Source organism: Echinops telfairi, unplaced genomic scaffold (genome assembly GCF_000313985.2).
Source record: "Echinops telfairi isolate 266 unplaced genomic scaffold, ASM31398v2 ScPeMD7_7474;HRSCAF=8512, whole genome shotgun sequence".
Taxonomy (NCBI): domain Eukaryota; kingdom Metazoa; phylum Chordata; class Mammalia; order Afrosoricida; family Tenrecidae; genus Echinops; species Echinops telfairi.
In genome coordinates this window covers 7,396,112-7,401,395 of record NW_022111378.1, presented here as the reverse complement: position 1 = coordinate 7,401,395, position 5,284 = coordinate 7,396,112, and positions in this window count along the sequence as shown.

The window sequence follows — 5,284 nt, the reverse complement described above, 5'->3', positions numbered from 1 at the left end:
GCATCAGGCCCATGAACTTGAGCTGGACTGGGCTGAGCTGCCTTCTTGATATAAGATTATTTCTTGATATAAAGCTCTTTCTTATACATAGATGAGTGTCATTGCTTTTGTTTGTCAGGCCTGCCTTTCCAGGTGCTTCTGGGTGGCCTCGACATCTCAACCTTTAGGCCAGTGGCTGAGTGCTTTAACCAACACCGATGTCAGTTGGTGGTGGTGGTAGGCGTCTTCGACTCTGTTCCCACTGGGAGCGAGCCCCTGCACAGCTCAGTGGAACACTGGCTAGCCCTGCACCGTCCTCCCACTTCTGATGTTTGAGTCCGCTGTGGCAGCCACTGTGCCAATCCATCTCTTTGAGGGTCTCCTACTTTTTCATTGATCTTTTACTTTCTCAAGCAGGATGTCCTTTTTCAGGGACTGGTTTCTCCTGACAACACGTATGTGAGGCAAAGTCTCGCCATTCTTGCTTCTAAAGAGCATTCAGGCTGTACTTCTTCCCAGACAAATATTTCTTGGTCTTCTGGAAGTCCATGGTACTGTCCATGTTCTTTCCAGCATCACACCTCACCTGCATCAGATCGTCTTCGCTCTTTCTTCTCGTGGGTATGAGGCAGGTGAACACACCCCGGCTCAGGTCCTAGCCACCTGCCATCCTCAAAGTGGCATCTTTGTTCTGTAACAAAGAGGTTTTGTGCACCAGGTTTGCCCAGTTCTTCATCGAACCTCCACTTGTGTGTCAGTGTGCTGTGCTGTGTGTGTGTGCTGTGCTGTGGCTTGTGTGTTGCTATGAGGCTGGAAGCTATGTCCCTGGTACTGGGAATACCAGCAGGCTCACCCATGGTAGACAGGTTTCAGTGATGCATCCAGACTGGGAAGAAGGACAAGACAGCCCACCTCTGAGGGTTTGCTGCTGAAAACCTTGTCGGTTTAGGATTATACAAATAAGTAAAATGCCCCTAAGAGAACAGACTCTCCTGGCCTAGATGAGCTAGCGTCTCGGGCCCATTTGTTATAGCACCCACCTCTCATTTTATTCCTTGAAAGTAGTCTTTCTTTCCCAATCCCCAAGGCCCTCACGGTATTGTTTTTTGAACTGATGTGTCAAATGCACTTGTGCCTGAGATGGGTTTCTTCTCCTCTTGCAACTAATACATTTTTAATAACGCATCGTCTCCAATTTCCTTTCAAGTTACAGAGATGATATCCTTTTTCCTGCTAAGCTGCAGAACGGTTTTTTCCTCCCCTTCCTTCAAAGAGAAGCATTCCCCTCCAGAGTCCTGTCCATAGGCCCGCTGTACGTATTATAGAGGAACACAGACTTGGAAGCTGAACGTTTCAGAGGAGCTTGTGATACTTCAGAAGCCTGTGTCCCAGGAGCTGACCTGGATCCTTCGGGAATTCATCACCGTGTCCAGGCAGCAAGTGCTCCATATACACAGATAGGCGTGCCACCGAGTCTTGTCTGAGGAGCCCTGGTGGCGTAGTTCAGCGGTTCGAAACCATCAGCACCTCCATGGGAGCAAGATGAGGTTTGCTACTCCCGTAAAGACTTACAGTCTTGGAACCCACAGGGCAGTTCTACTTTGTGCCATACGGTCACTATGAGTTGGAATTGGTTCAACGGCAGCGAGTTGGAGTGAGTTTTTGAGTCTTGTCTTACTTTAATTCTCTTTTTGAAAAAGCATACATGATCATTTCAGAAGACAGTACATATTGAAAAAGAAAAGGCGTACAGTCTACTAGCCAGAGGTAAGCACGGTCAACAACTGACTTGCTTTGATTCCTGCCTTTTTACACATGCCTACATTTTATAAAATGTGGTCAAGCCAAGCATACTATTTAGCAGTGAATGTACTGCAAAAAATTCCTCCATGCTTTAAATAGTATCCTACTATTTAGACAATTTAGACAATCTAAAAAAAATGAAATAAAATGAACTCTCCTTTTATAGCAAAGATGGTCCACGTTCATTATCAATTTAGGAAAAGAATGGAGACAAGTCCAAAAGTATCCATCCTCCCATCACCCACAGGTGCTATCAACAGGGTGACATTGAAGCTGAGACCTTGTGTATTCAAGCAAAATCCCACTGTACATCTAGCGGCCCTGATGGCACAACAGTTAAGCGTTTGGCTGCTAACTGAACAAGTCGGCAGTTCAAACCCATGGAGCCCTTCTGCTCTGGTGAAGATTACACCTCGTGGGGCAGTTGGACGGTGCCAGACAGGGCCACTGTGCGTCAGAATGAACGTACTGGTTCCCGATGACAACGTGTGTATGTCTGTCCCGGTTTATATCCCCCAGTGACTTTATTGTGAATGCATTACATGTTGGACCCGTAAAATGTTCTCATTTCTCACCATTTACACAATGTTGTGATGAACTTTTTGTGGTTTTGTTAGTTTTCCTGAGTGGGTAATACCTCAGTTCTTAGCTTCACACAAGAATTCATGCTGAAGCCTGATTTGTGATCCAAGTGGATTTTTTAAATAAAGGATGGGAGAAGTTTCAGGCTTTACCGTCTCAAGCGAGTACAGTCTATTGCGGGGAAGCGTGCCAAACCGAGCAGGCGCTCCCCACGGAACACGAGCAACCTGTAGGACTGCACGCCCACACCTGGTGACCTGAGGCCAGAGACCGCCGGCGCACCGGGCGCAGGAGCAGGGTAAAACGGAGGAGAGGATCCCCTCCGAGCCGCCACTGACCAGGATCGGGGGCCAAGACAGGACGTGAGAAGAGAGCCTGTGGACTCCGGCGGCCCGGGGTGGGCGCGTGTGCGTCCTACCTCCACCTGCCGCTGACCAGGGGCTGAGTAAAAGGAGGGAAGGGCTTCCCGCTGCTGCCAGGGTATTTCAAACTTCAGGCTGGGAGGCGTGGTGGAAGGTACTGGTCGACCCCATTGGCTGAATTAAGCCCACCTGGGTGGGATCATGAGCCTGGGCCTAGTTTGGGCCGCTCAGGTGTAATGTCCACCTGGCTTGGGGGGCTGAATTGGAGCACGCCCAGTTAAAGTCTTCAGGGGTGGCTAATGCTTCCCAACCTCCTTTATGGGGGCCTGTGCAGGCATGGAGGGACCACCCCCTCTATCCCTATCCTGGCTAGCTAACAGTTTCAGCTTTAGGAAAACCATTATTTTGTTTGGAGTATTTTCTTTAAGTAGAACTGTTTGGGCAAAAGCTTTTATGTGATTTGATGCAAGCGTTTACTTGAGTTTGATGCTACACGGCTTCAGAAACATTGCACCGATGCGAACCCATCCGTCCATCACAAGAAACAGTGGTGCTCTCATTTTCAAAGTCATCACCAAATTGCTCACCCAAATATTGATCTGGACATTTTAATAAACATTTCTTGATTCGCTGCTGGCATTTTAATACGTTTATTGACCATTTGCATTGGAAGAGCTATATATGAAATGTATATATATAAAAGAAATGTATACAGTATATTAACCCTAAAAATAAAAACATTTCTTCTATATTATCTCGTTTTTTAATTTTGCTATTGTTTTGAAGTATAGCTAAATTTTTTTATTTAAAAAAATTAATGAATTTTTTACTTTATCCCTTCTCATGTTTTAAAAGTTCTTTCTCTGTTCAAACTTATATATTTTTTTCTAGTTTTCATTGTTTTACTTAAATCTTTGAAACATCTGAACATAATTACCCCAGAGTCAGGATTGGGGGGCAGGGCAATCCTTTGGGAACTCCCCAGTATTTTTGTAACAGTATTAATATATAACTTATATACCACAACACTTACCATTGTATAAACAATGAAGTATACAATTAATTGGTTTTAGTATATTCATAGAATTATACAACCATTACCATTATCTAGTTTTAGCGCCCTTTCACGATCTTCCCCTGCACAAAAATTCCACGTGGATTAGCCCTCCCTATCCCAGCCCTAGTCATGTGCTACTTTATTGCTTCCTGCTTATTGTGGACATTCCGAATAAATCAATGCAGACAGACAATAATCATCATGCAGTAAAGGCCCTTCCCGGCTTACAACAGCGCTTGCTCCAAGAACGCCGTCCCGTGACGGTTCCAATGTTACGTCGAAGAGATCTCCTGCTCTTTTTAGTTTTTATTATTATGGCCTTTACTTATCAGCAGTTCTATAAATTCCATCTTTTGTCTTTGAACATTTGCGAGAGAACATCCGACAATGTGAACCAGCAAGTCCTACGCGGCACCTGTGTGTGGTGCCCGGTACCAACCAGAAGATGCACACGCAGCAGAGGCAGCGCACCAGAGGCAGTCAGGCTGAATGGAGTTTGCCATAACTCAAAAACTAGAGGCGGCTTGTGTAATGTTTTCATCAACGCTCTGGTACTTCACTGCTTTTTTTTGTCCAAATAGTAAGCCCTGGTATGATTCCACCACAGCCGGTTTATTTACTTTTACTTGGCGCATTTTGGGTGGCTTCCACTTTTTTGGCTATTATGAAAAGTGATGCTGTGAATATTCACGTAAAACTCCATCCCCCACCCATGACTCTTCCTTTTTCTTGCCTATACAGCGGAGAGAGTAACTGCTGGGGCCTCAGGTTGCTGAAGGGCAACAAAAACCAGAGGCAGCCTCGATGAGCTACATTGGCCCAATGGTTATAGCAGAGGGTCAAACAGATCAAAGATCCAGGTTTCCTCCTGAGCACGTGCCAGGTCTCCCAGCAAATGTGCTGTCCTCTGATTCTGATTTGCTTTCCTGTTGACTTGTGCTGGCGAACATTCATGTGTCTCCTAGCGTTGGAGTGGCTTCTGGGTAGAAATCCATTGCCACCTAGTTGACTCCAATTCATACCACCTTGTTGTAGAAAGGTCGGTTCAAATTCTTTGTTTTAAAATTGGCTTCTTTGATTTTTTTATTGTAAAACTTTAAAAAAACCCGTGCATTCTGGTGACAAGTCCTTTATAAGGTGTATGATTTACAAAATATTTTCTCCCATTCTGAGTTCATTTTCACTATCTGATAGCATTCCTTTTTTAAATTAAAATATTTTATTGGGGGATCTTACAACTTATAATAAGCCATACATCAATTGTATCAAGCATATTTGTATTTATGTTGCCATCATTCTTTTCTAGACATTTACTTTCTATTGAGCCCTTGGTATCAGCTCTTCTGCCTCCCACCCCGAACCCCTTGATAAATCATAAATTATTATTATCTTCATATCTCACACTGACTCCTGTCTCCCTTCCCCCATGGTTTGTTGTTCACCCCCCTGGAGGGGGTGTGTGTGGTTGTGTGTCCATCATTGTGATTGGCTCCCCCTTCCT